Source organism: Hyperoodon ampullatus (assembly GCF_949752795.1).
Source record: "Hyperoodon ampullatus genome assembly, chromosome: 9".
NCBI classification, from domain to species: Eukaryota; Metazoa; Chordata; class Mammalia; order Artiodactyla; family Ziphiidae; genus Hyperoodon; species Hyperoodon ampullatus.
In genome coordinates, this window is record NC_136922.1 from 16,766,156 (window position 1) to 16,783,869 (window position 17,714).

Genomic DNA, 17,714 nt, shown 5'->3' on the forward strand with positions numbered 1-17,714 from the left:
GCCACTTCTACCAGCTGTAGAGCCACTACAGGAGCAGTGAGTAGAGGATGGCTCTGACAACTAGAGCGACACTTGCAGGAGCCCTTATCCTGCCAGAGAAGGAGTCTTGTGTTGTTGAATAAAAAGAAATGCATCTTGCCTCTAAATATCCACCTTGGCTTTGCTGTTTGCTCATCAGCTGGCTACTTATAGTTTAGCTTCTATTTTCTCTGCATAGAGAAGATAGGTCTGGGGAGGCCTGCTAAGAATGTGTTCATCACACGTTCTTAATTCTAGTCTTTGAGATGAAGAAAGACAGTTACTAAAACAAGTGTACAACTTTAGCTACCTTCCTGTGGTTCCTAGGAGAGCAGTGAGCTCACTGCCTTGAGATATTATTGATTTTCAGATCTAGATCAATAAGATCATCAGTTCCACCCTGAGAATTGAAAGCGTTTGTTGGAAAATGGCTTGCAGTAAGTACTGAAGAAGTGGCAAAGGTGTCCTTGTATGCACTGGAATATATTTCAAGTTTCTTAATTGAGGGACCTTCATCTGTCTAGATAGTAATATGACTGTTGATTCCATTATTGCCAAAGCTGGCAACACATCTCTAAGAGGAAGGTTTAAATATTCATGAGAATATATGCACTAAGGAGCAACACGATTCCTCTGAATTACTGTCAGCTGATGGTTGACTGGTTGACAGTAATAATGAGGTCAAAATTGGGAAAAATAGTGGTAACTCCATAATAACCATTCGGTATTTTTGTGATTTTTAGGAAAGCTAAAAATAGATTTAGTTCTATGGGAAGAAGAAAAAGTCCTGGAAAATGATAGGCAGCCAGCAACGAAAAACAAATCAGCAGTCTTTTGACTTGTGGAAAAGACTGACTCATGAAGGAAAATGAGGTTATGTGTAGCTTCTATGATTGGGAAGATTAAGACAAAGGAGTTTCTAGGTAAGCTATGGTGAAAATGTTTGAGTGTAGGAGTTAAAGCTGAAGCTCAGAAAGGGGAACAGGCTGCAAAGTCAATTTGAGCACCAGAAGAGATCTATTAGGAGGAGAATCAGAGGTTGGAGAGAGACAATAGAAGCTAGAGGAAGGTAGCTATAGTAACTTTGTTGTTCCAGTGATTCTGGGCCACTTGATAGCAGCTTCTGAAAAAGATGAGAGACAAATAAAGTAGTGTTCTTGTTTGTCAGAGGCCATCTTGAGAGAGACTTTTGAAAAATGGTGAGGTGTAGCTATAACATTCCAGCCATCTGACTCAATCAGTGCTGGTGACATAACTGGCTACCGAGTTGTTGAGCCCTGCAGGGTGATCTAACAACATGTACCACCCAACATGACTTTGACCACTGTGTGGCCTATTTTCATTTTGCCAACCTATGATCTTTGGAAGAACAAATATACATTGTCAAAAGACCTTCCTCTGTCCAGCTGGCTCATCCTCCCCTGGACCAAGCAACATCCCACTGGCATGGTTATTGTCAAGAGTATACACTTGATTTCTTTCCCTTCTCTCCGGTCGCTCCCTTGTAGTATTTATATATCTGCTTCCTTGACTGTTTGGAAGTTTTTCTGAGAGCAGGGAAACTCTCGCATTACCTTTTGTATCCTTTAAAATATCTGCTTGGAGTTTTACATTCTGTAGGTGTTCAATGCTTATTATTTAAGAAAATGAGAACTCTTAGAGGATTTAAATAGGGCCCACCTCATAATTATTTTCTGTTCTACAAATAGATGCACTTTCTTTGGTTTTTCCCCCCTCTTCTTTTATGGAGAGAAAGGAGAACATTCTGATTTCTGTTGTATCTCATGGCTGTTCATAATTTCCATCTGAATGCTGTTGACTCCCTTTCTATTTCTCTCTCAGACCTCTCCCCTGAACTCCTGACTCATATCCAACTGCTTACTTTTATTTCCACTTAGATATTAATAAGCATCTTCTATTCAATGTGTCCAAAGTGAACTGATGTTCTCCCTCAGAGTCGCCCCTCCTCTAGCTTCACCCTTTCAGTAAATGGTGAGTCCATCCCTCCCTTCCCACAGGCTGTAAATCTGGCAGCTCTCCTTTAGTCCTCCCTTTGTCCTGTATCCCATGCCCAACCCATCCCCTACTGCTTTTGGCTCTGTGTCTGGAACCAACCCCTAGCACCACCCTCATCTACTAAGGCAGTATGTCCTCTCTCTCCTGAATTACTGCCATAGTCCCCTAAAGGGGCTCCCCGCTTCTGTCAGCCAGAGCGTCTCCTAAAGCTTAAGCTGCATCAGGCTTCTCTTCTACTGCAAAGCTCCCAGTGTCTTCCCGTCTCATTCAAAATCTTTACTGTGGCCTCTGACGCGCCCCAAGGCTGCCCCAAGTTGTTGACTTCTCCGTTATCACCTCCCGCTGCAAAGCTGGAAGCTAACGCCCTGCTGAACTCCTGCCTGGCCCGCGCCACCCCATGCTCAGGACCGTGCCTGTCCTCTTTCTCCACCTGCCCTGCTCTTCCTCCTGACATCTCTCCCTTATCGCCTGCTAGTCTTTGCTCCACCTCTGTTCTGTCCACCTGTAAATGACCTCAGTGAGGTCATCCTGACCAAGCAGTTTACGGTTACAGGGCTCCTTTGTTTATCCTGTGTCCCTGCACTCTAGAAGGTAAGCTCTGTGAGGGGAGAAAATTCCTTCAGCTTTATTCATTGCCGCATCCCCAGTGCTCAGAGGAGGACCTGATACGTTTTTGGTAGTTCAAAGCCTATTTGTGGAGTAAATGAAGTCGATGCGGTATATTCTCGGCAAACTTTGAATTTTCAAAAATTATCAAGTGCAGTTTTTAAATCTTATAGTTTACATCCAGGTTCAGTTTCTTAATAAACGTTTTAGATTTGCCTCATAAATTATGAAAACATCAATATGTATTTACCCAGCTCTCTTTAAATCTTAATATTTATCTCTATGTTATATGTCAAATAAAAGTTCACTAATATTTCTAATATTGGTATAGACATAGGTCACTTAGAAATTAAGTTGCCATAAGAACAGGTTTGGGCTTGGGAGATAAATTAGTGTCTGTGAGGGGAGTGACTTAAAAACACCATCACATACTTGTTTTCTGCTTTAATTCTTCCAAGTCATTGATGCTAATTTCTAAATAAATTTGAGTCTTGAAACATGCTATCAAAAAGTTAAATTCTCTTTATGCACACACAATTACTTTTATCTGTTGATATTAACAGAAATTGTTAAATGAGATGCAACTGCAAGAAATGACATAGAGCTTGATTAGAGAGCCTTAATGTGTGTCGAGGAGTGAGCAGACTTACCAGGATGGAATAAAACGTTTCATTACCTCCCAAATGAATATGAACAACAATAGAAAATATGACACCTGGAACATAAGTATTCAGAATAAAACCATGGAATTAATACATAGAGATATTACTATGGAGTTGGAGTTCTAAATTCTGAAGAAAAGTAAGAGAAAGAAGGAAGTGCAGTTGAAATGTAGGTCCCAGTGGAATAAGTCAGCTGCATGAATAAAAACACATGGTGCCCCCAAGCCTCGGTGGATGATGCTTTGTAAAAGATCCATCTTTCCCCAGGTGTCTGGGAAGAGTATAAGTGCTGACATATGGAACAAGTGAAGGATAAATTTGGCCTTTAAAAGCTTACAGTTCAGTTATGTCTTGTGCACATTTTCACTAAAGACCGGAGCAAACTTTAGACCCCAAACTGTTGCATGGTGTGCACTCCGTTATTTCATTTAAGCCTTGTGACGACACAACAGCAAAAGATTATTATTAGGTACTTGGTATTGGCTTAAAATCCAGACAGAATGACTCCTGTCTGCAGTCACAAGCACTTTAGAAGTGTTCATCCAATCTCCATTTGTGTCCAAGAAATTTGATAGTTTTATTAGGGGCAGAATGATTCGGATGCCCAGAAATCTTATATAGGTTTTCCTTTGAGTCTATCAGTGTGTCTCAAATTGTCACGTAGATAGGAATTATTACACAGAGGTATGTGTACAAAATCCACATGCATTCTCTTTTATAGAATGATTTATGAAGTTTTCTATGATGATTCCAGTTACTTATTCTGCTCTTAAAGGTAACTCATACTTACAGTAAAGTTAATTTAATGATTTTTTGCAGTGAAAATTTGTCTTTATTCATATGTTTATATAAACACACACAACATACACATATGTATACTATATACTTATTATGTTTAAATATATTTATATCATATATACATGTTTATATATACTGGATGGATTGATAGATAGAGCAACTCTATCCCAAAACATCCTTATGTCCTTATGTATTTCTGAACTATTCAGAGGTTAAGAATTTCTAAGAATAAGGGAATTCTCCTGCATAATCAGAATACTAAACTATAATCAATTTTCCAGCTGTCTTTTGTAGCATTATCTTTTGGGTTTTTTGTTTTTGTTTTAATTCAGGATTCAGTCTAGACTTCTGCGTTGCATTTGATGGTTGTGGCTCTTTATGCTTTTTTAAGTTTGAAGAGTATCCACACCGCTTTCCTACCTTTTGTTCTTGTTTTGTTTTTCAACATGTTGACTTTGCTCAAGATTCCAGGATAGCTGTCTTGTAGAGTGTCCCACCTACTGTGTTTGTTTGATTGTTTCCTTATGGCTGAATTCAGGCTAAACATTTTTGGCAAGGGAACATCCTAATTGTTGTTATATACTTGTGACTGTATCACATTAAAAGTCATATAATGTCAGCTTGTTCTAATATTGGTAATGCTGTTTGATTACTTGGTACAGGTGGAGGCTACCAGATCTCTCTAGTATGAAGTCATATTATTCCCAGTGAAATTATTAAATATTCTGAGGGGTAACACTTTGAGACTATGAATATCCTATTCCCCAGCAATGTTTTAATAATTTTAAGCATCCAGTAAAGATCCTTGCCTGAATCACTTCCTCCAACTGGGGGTTACAAACTGTTGATTTATCTAATTTTATTATTTTTTTGAAAATTTCTTAATCTAACATTTGTTTCCTGTAAAGGAGAATTTCTACCCTCTCTCTCTTTTTTGCAATATTATGATGGACTCATGGAACGTCTTAATTTTTCCAACATAAATTCCAGCATTACAGTCATTATTCATTTTTATGTTCAAGTCACCCAATCTGACCCACGGGAACTCCTCATAGCCTACACAATTTTTTTTTTTTTAATGATTATGGCTTTTTGTGCCTTCTCTTAAGAAATCTTTGCCTACAAAAGGTTTTAAAAATATTCTCCTGCAAATTCTTATATCAGCTTTATATTTTTAGCTTTTTTGCCTATGATCCATCTTGAATTATTTTTTGCATGGTTTGAGTTAGGGTTTGGGATTCATGTTTTTTTTTCAATTTTGATATCTGGTTGTCTCAGCATCATACTTTCTTTTCTTGTTGGATTGCTTTGACATCTTTGTCAAAAGTAAAATCATATAAGTGTGGGTCTGTTTCTAGACTCTTCCTTATGTTCCATTGATCTATTTGTTGATCCTTATGCTAGGGCCACACTGCCTTCCTTACTGAAGTGTTATAGAAAGTCTTTAAGTAGTGTGTCTTCCAATTCTGTTCTTTTTCAAGATTGCTTTGGATATTCTCATTTCTTTGCATTTCTGTATACATTTTAGAATTAGCTTATCCGTTTCTACCAAAAAAGCTTGATGAGATTATGATTGGGATTGAGTTGAATCTATAGATCAATTTGGGGAGAATTGAAATCTTAACAATATGAATTCTTCCAATCCATAAACATGGTCAGCTCTCTGTTTATTTTCATCTTCATCTTCTTTGATTTCTCTCAGCAGTGTTTTATAGTTTTCAGTGTTGGGACCTTGCATATATTTTAAGTTTATCGCTTTACAGTGTTTTATGTTTTCGGTGCTATTTTAAAAGCACTCCACCCCCTTCTCAGTTCTTCCTACTCCCAACTGCCCAGAATGGAGGGACTGGTAAACAGGTGAGTCACAACATCCTGAATAAACTATTTTTTTGTTTTCTTTTGTTTTTTGGTGTTTTTTGTTTTGTCTTAGTTTGTTTTTATCTAAAGTAGATCGAAAATAATCTTGAGGCAGCATGATCGAGGTCTGTGTACACTATTTTCTGATAGGGGCAGAGAGGTGTAGAAGAATGAGAGGAAGCAAAAGCCTCCCCGAGAAAGTGACCTTTGAGTTAAGGCTTATGAGGATGGCTAAGAGTCATAGAGATAAGGAAAGTAGCACTCAAGGTAGGGCGAAAAATGCAAGCCGGGGTTGGTGAGAATGTGATTCCTTTAGGGAACTGCTTGTGATCTGTAGTATGGTGAAATGATTCTGGAGAGGTAGGCAGAAGTGGGCCACGTGTTAGGTTAGGCAAGATTAAGGAATTTGAGCTCTACCTGAAGGTCCCAGGAAACTAATAAATGATCTCATCAATTTAATTTGATCCCCTAAAAAATTTACAGGTGTTGGGTGAGAAATACCTTAGTTTATCAATAAATTCATTTTTCTAGTGTACCTTGACTTGCTTTGCCCATTTTTCTTTTTTTTTCTTTTCTTTTTTTTTTTTTATTAGTTTCTGCTTTATAACAAAGTGAATCAGTCATACATATACATCTGTTCCCACATCCCCTCCCTCATGCATCTCCCTCCCTCCCACCCTCCCCATCCCACCCCTCCAGGCGGTCACAAAGCACCGAGCTGATCTCCCTGTGCTCTGCGGCTGCTTCCCACTATCTATCTACCTTACGTTTGGTAGTGTATATATGTCCATGCCTCTCTTTCCCTTTGTCACAGCTTACCCTTCCCCTTCCCCATATCCTCAAGTCCATTCTCAAATAGGTCTGTGTCTTTATTCCCGTTTTACCCCTAGGTTCTTCATGACATTTTTTTTTTTTTAAATTCCATATATATGTGTTAGCATATGGTATTTGTCTTTCTCTTTCTGACTTACTTCACTCTGTATGACAGACTCTAGGTCTATCCACCTCATTACAAATAGCTCAGTTTCGTTTCTTTTTATGGCTGAGTAATATTCCATTGTATATATGTGCCACATCTTCTTTATCCATTCATCCGATGATGGACACTTAGGTTGTTTCCAGCTCCGGGCTATTGTGAATAGAGCTGCAATGAACATTTTGGTACATGTCTCTTTTTGAATTATGGTTTTCTCAGGGTATATGCCTAGTAGTGGGATTGCTGGGTCATATGGTAGTTCTATTTTTAGTTTTTTAAGGAACCTCCATACTGTTCTCCATAGTGGCTGTACCAATTCACATTCCCACCAGCAGTGCAAGAGTGTTCCCTTTTCTCCACACCCTCTCCAGCATTTATTGTTTCTAGATTTCTTGATGATGGTCATTCTGACTGGTGTGAGATGATATCTCATTGTAGTTTTGATTTGCATTTCTCTAATGATTAATGATGTTGAGCATTCTTTCATGTGTTTGTTGGCTGCCCATTTTTCTAATTGGATTTAAGGTTTTTATTATCTGTCTTTCAATACTCTTGTTTTGCTTCTAATGTTTTTGAATAGAGAAACTTGATTTTTACGTATTCAGTTCTGTTTTCCATTGTAGATTGTCTTAGAAAGAATTCCACATCCTAAAATCATGTGTTATTTACCACAATTTCTCTACTGTGTAAACCATACAAACGATTTTGCTTTGTTAGCTTTTTAATAAAATCTTCGGTATGTTTTGATATGTAGATTTCTTTCTCCATGTACTTGAATGACTGGTTAATAGTTTTATTCTTTTGCAACTGAATTTTGATGGTATCTTTATCATCTGTAGATATTTTTTGGTTTACACAAGTTTTTCCTTGCAGGAAAGCTTAGGGAAGTACAGGCCACACAGTGACTTATTGGTAATGAGTTTTCCTTGGCCGTCAGTGTTTTAATTATTTTTTTAATTGAACTAATGCTTAATATTTTGGAAATTTCCTATGACAGTTAACGTTTCTGGCTTCTACTGATAAATAACAGTATCCTCTATGTCCACACGTTTGGCCCTGGAATATTGGGCATACGCCCCTCTCCTGTTTGCTGGTTGTTCCTTGTCTCCCGACACTGATTGTCAGTTGCCCATTTTTGTTCAGCTTACTGTGGTGCTTTTTGCAATATCACATATTTTTCCCTAGGTCTCTTTCAAAGCCTGGAGAATAAGAGACTTGAGAGAGACACATTTTAAGAAAAGTGGAAGGTAGTGGATATCTATGTGGAAATGAAGAGTCCCATGAAGTTTGAAATTATGCCAGTCCTCCCAAATTCGAAATTAGTCAAAACATACATAATTTCAAAGCTTTTTGGCTCAAATAAGTTGTAAGTTGTGTTCATGTGTGCTTTCGAAATGCAGTGAAACATTTCAGTGGGTAAACAGAAATATTTGCCTTCTGATTAGGCTTAGTTTTTTTTTTTTTTTAATGTGAGTTTTGACTTATTTTTGTGATGTTTCAGGAATACATTCTAATACGTGGGTCCTACTTGTGGGAGCTATTGTGAGGCTTAAATGACATAATGTATGTTAAGTACTCAGCACCAAGCCTGACTCAGTCTCAGTGTAAAGAAGCTATTGATTTTGTTAATATGTTAATATAAGGCATACACTATTACATAATATAATAATATGTTAATAGGTGGGATAGGTTTGTACTTATGTTCTTTTGTTCTTGTGTGTTCTTGTTCAGATAATGTTAGGATTATGCTAGCTTTATTTAATGATAGGATAGATAGCTTTTCTTTCTTTTTAATGTTCTGGAACAGTTTATAGGATTTTGTTTATCTTTTATTTAAAATTTTGAAATACCTGTCATGCTCTCTGACTCTCATTCCTTTGCTAGGTAATTCTTTGTCAACTTTTTCACTTTTCTTTTGGGGATGGTTCATTCTATTCAGGCGATCTATGTCTTCTTGATGTAATATATATATTTTTTCAGAGTATGGACTTTCTTTATGTTTTTCAAATGTGATTAGTATAAAGTATCACTTACACTTTGAAAAATAAGCTCTCCTATTATGGGACTTGTATTCCTTTCCTAATCTCCCCTCCCGAATCTAGGTTTACCTATATTCCCTTTTAAAAGACTAATTTTGGGGTTTATTTATATTTTTTAAATTTGTGGAAATGTTCATCCATGTACAAAAGTAGAGGGTTTAATATAATGAATAACATTGTATTCATTCCTCAGATTGGAACAATTATTATTATTATTCTTTTGCATTTATTTATTAATTGTACCCATTGTTTTTCTTTTTTATATTTTTTCCCATGGGGATAGAGTTTTTGTAACTTTATTGTTTAAATGCCTAATTCTTTAATTTTATTCTTTATTGAAAAGTAATTAGAGCACTTTAAGGAAGTGAATTTAATAAGCTTAACTTTGACAGCTTTCCACTGTCACTATTTTCTAAATAGTTTGTTTTAATTTTAAAATATTTTTATCTCAGTAGTTATTTTAGAAAATACTACTGTGTTATAAATTTCTATTTTATGCATTATTTGTTCTGTATTTAGCTCCTAATTGCAAGGCTTACTGAATTAGATTTTTTTTTTTTTCGGTACGCGGGCCTCTCACTGTTGTGGCCTCTCCCGTTGCGGAGCACAGGCTCTGGACGTGCAGGCTCAGCGGCCATGGCTCAAGGGCCTAGCCGCTCTGCAGCATGTGGGATCTTCCCGGACCAGGGCACGAACCTGTGTCCCCTGCATCGGCAGGTGGACTCTCAACCACTGCGCCACCAGGGAAGACCTAGATTTTTTTTTTTGATAGTCTAGTTTTCTGATGAATTTTGTAAACATGGCATATCTTCAAAATAGCACATAGTCTATGGTTGTAGGGTTGAAAAAATAATTATCTATCTTTAAAAAACTTACAGTATTCAAATAATCTGTATCCATGTTTGTATCTTTAAAATACTCAGTAGATTTTAAAAAGTAACCTTCAGAAACTTCCCATTTTGATTATAATCTATCACTAAGTAAGCTTTTGCAATTTTTTAGTATTTTTTTTTTTTTGGAGTATAATTGACTTACAATGTGTTAGTTTCAGGTGTACAGCAAAGTGAATCAGTTATACACATACATATATCCACTCTTTTTTAGATTCTTCATGTTTAAAGATGCATTTTGTATTTCTGTTCTTTCTGGTAAGGAATACATGGATACTGATTGGTAAATCTTAAACCTGATTTCAAACGTATTACACTTCTTAAATTTAAAAATATCAAATATTAGCTATACTTGCTTAGTTAAGAGTATATATATATAAATCCTCAGAACTTAATTATACATCTTAAGTCTTCAAAGTTTTTGTGTACTTATTAAAAATCTTTAGCTGAACTATGTACCCTCCCCTGCTTTTTATTGAGTATGAACTCGTAATCATACCCAAATGCTTACAAGTCAGATTTAAAATAAGCAAATATTGGATCACCGTTGCATAATCAAGTTCAGTTACTATAGCTTTGGGTTGAGCTTGGTAACTGTCATGTACTTAATAATTCTACTTAAGGAAAATTATTGATAATTATATGTAAGTTTATAAAGAGATATTGGAAGAATACTGGAGTGATGATACAACCTTTATATAATTCTCTTTTGAAACGTTACCACTTGCATACTATATTCAGAATATGCTAATATTTTTTGGTGGCTAACCATCACTAAAATGGTCTCCGGATGATATCTCTAGAAGCTCCTAAAGAGCAATTTTGTACGATAAGGCCGTTGAGGGTTGTCAGGAGACGTCCAGACATTTATCTCCCAAAAAGCTTCTCAGTGGCATCACGTTGGTGACTTTATTAGGTTTGAGTCCAGCCGTCTTTCTTGTTGACTGAGAAACCTGATTTGTCAGCATGTGTATTCAGAGCCCAATGGAGAGTGGCTCTTTCTCACATGGGTAAACTTACATCTCAGAATCTCCAGTGAACACCGTAACTGCCGTGTAGACTGAATATTTATTTCAAGCTGACCATTCTATTGTCTCCCTATCACATTTTAATAAGAAGGACAGAATTGTGAAAGCTTGTGGAAGGCATGTAGGGAATTATTAAACTGTTCAGTGACAAAAGGCACTGATGATACCCTGATGCCATCACACTAATGATAGGAATAGCAAGGCCAGTGGATTGAAGATACTTAGAAGCAAACAGACAAGGTGTCCCCACTTGAAGAGTGCCAGACTGGGCACAGGTGCCATTTGCTTGTGACACTCCTTTTCCTGTATTTTTGGGGCTGACCCACCCTCTTTCTGATGGGCACATTCCCTCTTCACCTCTTTAGATCAGAACATATGTCCTGTCACCTTGTTCTTATGTCTTGGCCTACGAGCCGTTTTGCTTCTTTAAGGGCAGAGCACATCTACTCTGATTCATTATGTGCAGATTTTATGGTTTAACTTTCAGAGGGCAGTATTATTTTAATTGTTTCAAAATTCTCTCCCCATTATAGTCCTAATGATATGGGCAAATCTATAAAAAGCCTAGCAGAGTTTCATACATACACTTAGATCTTTTTCTTCTTCTTTTTTTAAAACATTCCACTCATTTTCAGTTGGAAAATCAATAGGAATCTGCTGGAAAATTTTGATTCCTTGATTCAAGAAACAGTTTTTTCTTTAAAGTAATGCCAAACAATTGGTTGGGTGATTTTATTTAGATGCTCTAAAAAAATTTTTTTTTACTTATTAATTTAAAATAACTTTATTTTCCAGATTTCTTTATCCAGTAATTTCCTATTGCTACAACTACTAATCTGGATGTGATGTGTAGGTGTTTTAAAATTCAATCCAATAGTCTAGATTTTAGAAATGCTTTTCTGGACATTCTATTTAACTTGTAATACATAAAGCATAAAGTAAGCCAGGGCTGTTTTGAAATGTGAACATAATGGTAGTGGACATTTGCCAAAGACAGGTTTGTTTGTTCTTGATTTTATTAACCTTCCTGTAGTGCTTCATCGTGATAGTTCTCCAGCCCAGGAAGCTGGAATGTTACACAAATGCATCAACTCCCTAACCTCAGCCACTGCCAGGCTTTCTAAAGACACTTTCATCAGAGTTATATCAGGTCTTTACCTTCCAAGGTAAAATGGACATACCTATAGCATCAGTACCATGAAGGAGTACAGGATGATGAATCATACTTTTTTTGTTGCTTAGAACATCTTTACCACAAACCAACTTTATGATGTTTTAAAAACATAAGCAGATCATTTAAGAAGACACTAAATAAAAGTTTTTAATTTATGAAAGTTTGAATAGTTGGTTGAATCTGACTTGTAGATTTCCCAGGTCTTCTTAGGCATGCAGAACTTTCCTTCTCTCATACTTTAGAATAGGAAGGTTGTCTTATTATGTGTTTCTGATGCTGTGGATTAGCTTCCTTCCCACAGCTCTCTCTTCTCTCTGCATGTTTACTTCTAAAGCATCTGTGTTTGTTAGTTATCATACCTCTTTCTCATACTGGCAAAGTATGTTTGTAAATGTCAGGTTACTCCCTGACATATGATTCCCGTCCTCCACTTCTAACTGTTTCATTTTGGAAACTGTGGGCTCTACACAGAGCTTTTAAAAACCATCATAAACCAGGTCTCCTAACACGTGGTGGGCCTTGCAAGAAGAGAGTCAGATTGAGGTGCTTCTTGCCCCCAGAGGAACCCAGAACCGGGGTAGAGTGGGCACAGCTGGGGCAGCTCGTGTCTTTAGGGACAAATCCAATGACTGCATCCCAGGGGCCATTTGAACACCTTCTGATGTCCCTCCTGTTTCCTTCTAGGAATCTGATGGAGAGGACAGAAGTGGAAGACCCAAGTCTTAATTCTAAGATATATCTTGAAATATCCCTCAGACGGGTGTGTCCTTATATAATCTGCATAGGCCTCAGCTGCTACCTTTTTGGTTTTTCATCTGTAAGCAAACATTTACTTTAGAGGCGAGAATAATTTCGGTAACATAGATGAAGAAAGCTTTTTTTAAAATTTATTTATTTTTGGGTGTGCTGGGTCTTCATTGCTGAGTGCGGGCTTTCTCTGGTTGCAGCGAGTCGGGGCTACTCTTCATTGCAGTGCGTGGGCTTCTCATTGCAGCGGCTTCTCTTGTCGCGGAGCATGGGCTTCAGTAGTGGCAGCACGTGGGCCCCAGATCACACGGGCTTCAGTAGTTGTGGCACGCCAGCTCAGTAGTTGTGGCTCGCGGGCTCTAGCGCGCAGGCTCAGCAGTTGTGGCGCACAGGCTTAGTTGCTCCGCGGCATGTGGGATCTTCCTGGACCAGGGCTCGAACCCGTGTCCCCTGCATTGGCAGGGGGATTCTTAACCACTGCGCCACCAGGGAAGCCCCTGAAGAAAACTTTGAAAGAACAAGAAGAGACACGATCTGCCTGTGTAGGATTCTCTTTGCCTGTCAGACGACAGGGGTAATAGATCAGAGTGGAAGACTCAGATGACTAGGTCGAGGCTGAGGCCAAGTGGAGAGTGCGGGCTCCATCTAAAGAGTTCAGCATCTTCTTGGCTTTATTCTTATGGTAAGGGAATGCAGGCCTGGCTATTCTGTGTCTTTTAAGTTTTCCAGAGAAGCTAGACATCTGGAATTTTAGATGAAAGATCATTATTTAAAATGTTAGCAATTAGTTCAAGATCTTTAGAAACACTGTACAAGACCAAGCAAAACATGTCTGTAAGCCAAATCTGCTCCACTGGCCTTTGGAAAAGATGATAAATATTTTTAGTGTCTGTTATTCTCAATTCTGTCTCTCTCGGAGGAGAACATACAGTGTCCTGCTGTGGCCGGAAGTAATACAGAGGAGAAGGCTGGGTGCCTGGGTTGAGAGACTTGGTTTGGCCGCCCCAGTAGGTGCCCAGAGGCCCTCTCCACTTCTCCCAGGAGAGACTGTGGGACTTCTGTAAAATGCTAGCAGTGGTAGCTACTGCGGTATAGCAGCTGCTGTTTACCATCTGGGTGGTAGCAATTCTGTGCTGAAGCAGATGGAGCTGAAGTTTTGTCTTAGCTTTGCAACCAGCCTGGGGACCAGTGCAGTAGTAACATCTCAAAGATGTAAGCTATTCTTTCTGGAAGCAGTTCTAGCAGTGTGGGATTAAGGGAAGAGAATACGGCAGAGAGCTGTGTGTTTGGGCTGTAAGTACTGCTGAAGTGGCCCTCAGGTAAGGCAACAAGACCACCTGTGCCTGAGCTGTGCTGTGTCACGGGAGCCACCTGTGGAAAAATAAGAATGAATTACAAGTTTTTGCTAACTGCAGAATCAGAGCATGCATTGGAAAAATTAATATTCATCAATCAGCCTATTTTTTGCTAATTATAACCCAGAACCTGTAAATCTCACATGGCTCCCCTTTGAAAAGCTGATGGAAGCAGCAGTCTCCCTTTCTAGAAAACTACAGGTAGTAAAGGAAATATTTTAGGCTTTGTGAACCATATAGTCTCTGTTGTGACTGTTCACCTCCGCTCTCTTCATGTGAAAGTGTCCATAGCAATCGATACCAACCATAGGACTGCATGTGGTAGTATTCTAATAAAACTCCATATTAAGAAACAAGCAGCCTGCAATGTTTGACTTACAGGCTATAGTTTGTTGATTCCTAGTTTAGAACATTGACAGCTGTGGTAGATTGGAATATTTCTCAGCAAATATCCACTTACCTTCTGCTCCTTTTTGGATGGAATGTACATCTCAGCTCCATGCCCTTTGGACTTGGCCTTGAGATATACCTTGACCTCTAGAATGTGAACAGGCATGTTGTATACAGAGATTGCAGTGTGTTTACATGGTCGAGCTTGTCCCCTGTGCTCTTGCCATTTGCCGTGAAGAGAACATGTAGTTTCTCCATGACTACTTCCCCATGTAGTCCTGGTCCAAGGGGAAGGACAGACAGGCAGCAGACTTAGACGCAACACAGTTTGAAGCCAAGGTCTGCTCTCCACTACCTGAAGCAGAGTTGCCAGCTGGGCCCAGACTAGACCAGCTGAACTGCAGGCACCCTGCAGACCCATGAGCTTGAGAACAAATGTAGATTGTTTTAAGCCATTGGGTTTGGGGGTAGTTTGTGAACACAGCATGATTGTAGAAATAACCAGCCAACACAGAGGAGGATAGTTACCCATCCAGATAAAACAATTATGATATGAATCTCTTTTTCAAAAACCAAAATAACAAAAGAGGATTCTCATCTCCTTACACAAATTCCAGTAAAAGATAAGGGGATGGTTTTCTTTATTTTCTAATTCTCCACCCCACTCCTTATCACCTTCCCCCCTCCCCATGCTTCTTCCATAGTTGGAATAAACCCTGCATTGTAGATTCAGTCTCCTGATGTACAGCTAATCAGAACTTAATACCCTCTTTAGAGAGGCATAGCTTTCCTCACGCCAACCCCAGAGAGGACTCAGTACAAGAACTGGATATTTAATACTTCCAATATTATATCTGGGAAAATATCCAAGCTTTTCCTCAGAAACAAACAGTGTGGTCTCCTCAGTTCAGAGTTTTTTGAGAGCCCGCTCGGCGTTAGTGTCTGTGCTAGATGCTAGACAGGATTTATCCAGTCAATATCTGTTTTGTTCTTGCTGTGTGCTGTGTACTGAGGTAGTCCCTGGGGACACAGGGATGTGCAAATCAAATTCAAGGCCTTCAAGGAGCGCTCCAGCTAGTAGGAGGGCAGGCAAGTAAGTGGATAATTAAGGCACAGTGTGGTAAGCAATACCATAAGTGGCATATCCACAGTCCTAGGGGAGCTTGGAGGAGATGCACTTGGCCTTGCGTGGGGATTGGAATGTGGGGAGCATTTCAGGGAAGTCTTCTTGAAGGAATTGACACTTGAACTGAATCTTTCTGAAGGACATGGTTAGGATGAAATCCTATCATTGTAGAGTAGAAAGAGGCTTTAGAAGTCTCTTCCTCTTGACACATTAAAAGGAAGCTCTCTCTCCCTTTTAAAATTTACTTCTGTACCAGACAGAGATCAGTCTGATTAGAGTCAAGCTGCTGAGAGCAATCTGTGCAGTGGGTCACTTTATCATTGAAGCTGTTGCAAGTAGTGTCTATACATTCTAGCTAATTAGAAGTTACATATACACACGTCTGAAAAATAATGTAATGATCCTCATTTCCCAAGTCAGGTGTACAGCATTGTATGATGTCAGTTTTTTAGTTGGAAATAGCCTCAGATTTCTGGGGTGGGTGTTTTGCTTTGTTGTCCTTTTTATTCATGAGGGGTGGGCTCAGGAAAGGAGGAATGAGTGAGACTAAGAAGATGATCCAATTACCTTGCAAATGATTTTCTTCCTAAAAACAGTCCTCAGTTTGAATTGTGAATTTGTTGATTTTTCTGTACAGTCTTGTGGCTTTAAATCATTGATACGACAATAAATTATCAAAAAGTGCGTACAGCCATGTTAGCACTACTCAGCCCAAGAAAGAGGACTTGACCAAGCTTGCGCCCTCTTGTCACTTTTCCTTTCCTGTTGCTCAAAGGTAATCACTGACCCAGCCTCTAATGACATAGATCAATTTTTGCCTTGAAGGTCTACAGTTAAGTCCCTATAGATTTCCAGAAGTAGGGTTACTAGATCAAGCAGTATGATTATTTTAAAGTATCATAGCTCAAACTACATAATGAAATTGCTTTCAAAAATGCTATGTCGGGGTGGGATAGGGAGGGTGGGAGGGAGGGAGACGCAAGAGGGAAGGGATATGGGAACAGATGTATATGTATAACTGATTCACTTTGTTATAAAGCAGAAACTAACACACCATTGTGAAGCAATTATACTCCAATAAAGTTGTAAAAAATAATAATAAATAAATAAATAAATAAATGCATTTTGGGAAAAAAATGCTGTGTCATTAAATCACCACATTGTATGAAAATGTGGAAAGGACTTTTGTTCCTGAGTGTGGGGAGGGAGAGAATTGAAGGTCCAGTGTGAAGATGTAGAATTCTGGACTGTGAATAGGACCAAATGGGACCATATTACTTTAGGGAAATTCCAGCAATGTCCTGAAATTGTATCTTACTCACCTGGAAAATGTTCTTCTTTCTACTGGACATTGTCAGTCATTGTGGCAGAAAGGAGAGCAGGGTGAACCATGCGCTGGTTCTTAAGATCTGGACGCAGGTAACACACATTGCAGTGGCCACATTACACTGGCCAAAGAAAGGCACATGAATTCAGTAGAGCCAGGGGTATATAATCCTCCCATAGGGCGAGGTGGTGAAGGAAGGGAAACTACGATGTTTGGCAAAGAAAAATACCATCCATCATACTCTCTATTTGATGACTTTGCCTCATCCATGAGGAGATCAGATCATTCAGATCTCCAGTCTTTTATTATAGAAGCACATGCTGGCCTTGCGGGGATGGGGGTCCTGCGTCTCCATATAGGACTGTGATTGTTGCAATTATCAGTGGGGTTATAACAGTAAACTAATGGTAAACTTTTTGAGGTATGCATACTTGTTTTCCAAGAAGAGGCCCGGAAACATGCTTATTCATTAAGAGGTAATGGAAATGCTAAATTTGGTTTATTAGATACCTGTGGTGGAAGGCAATTCCTCTTTAGGAAACAGATTTTTTTTTATAGTGGGTTTACACGTTCTGGTTACATGCTCTCTGGGAAGCTATTCAGTAAATGTTTTCCTAGTCCATGGGTAGTGACACTGACAGGACTGTAGAGGTTTTCTCCCTGGCACAGCAAGGGAGCTGGCTTGGCTGGGTCACCCAGAGGCTT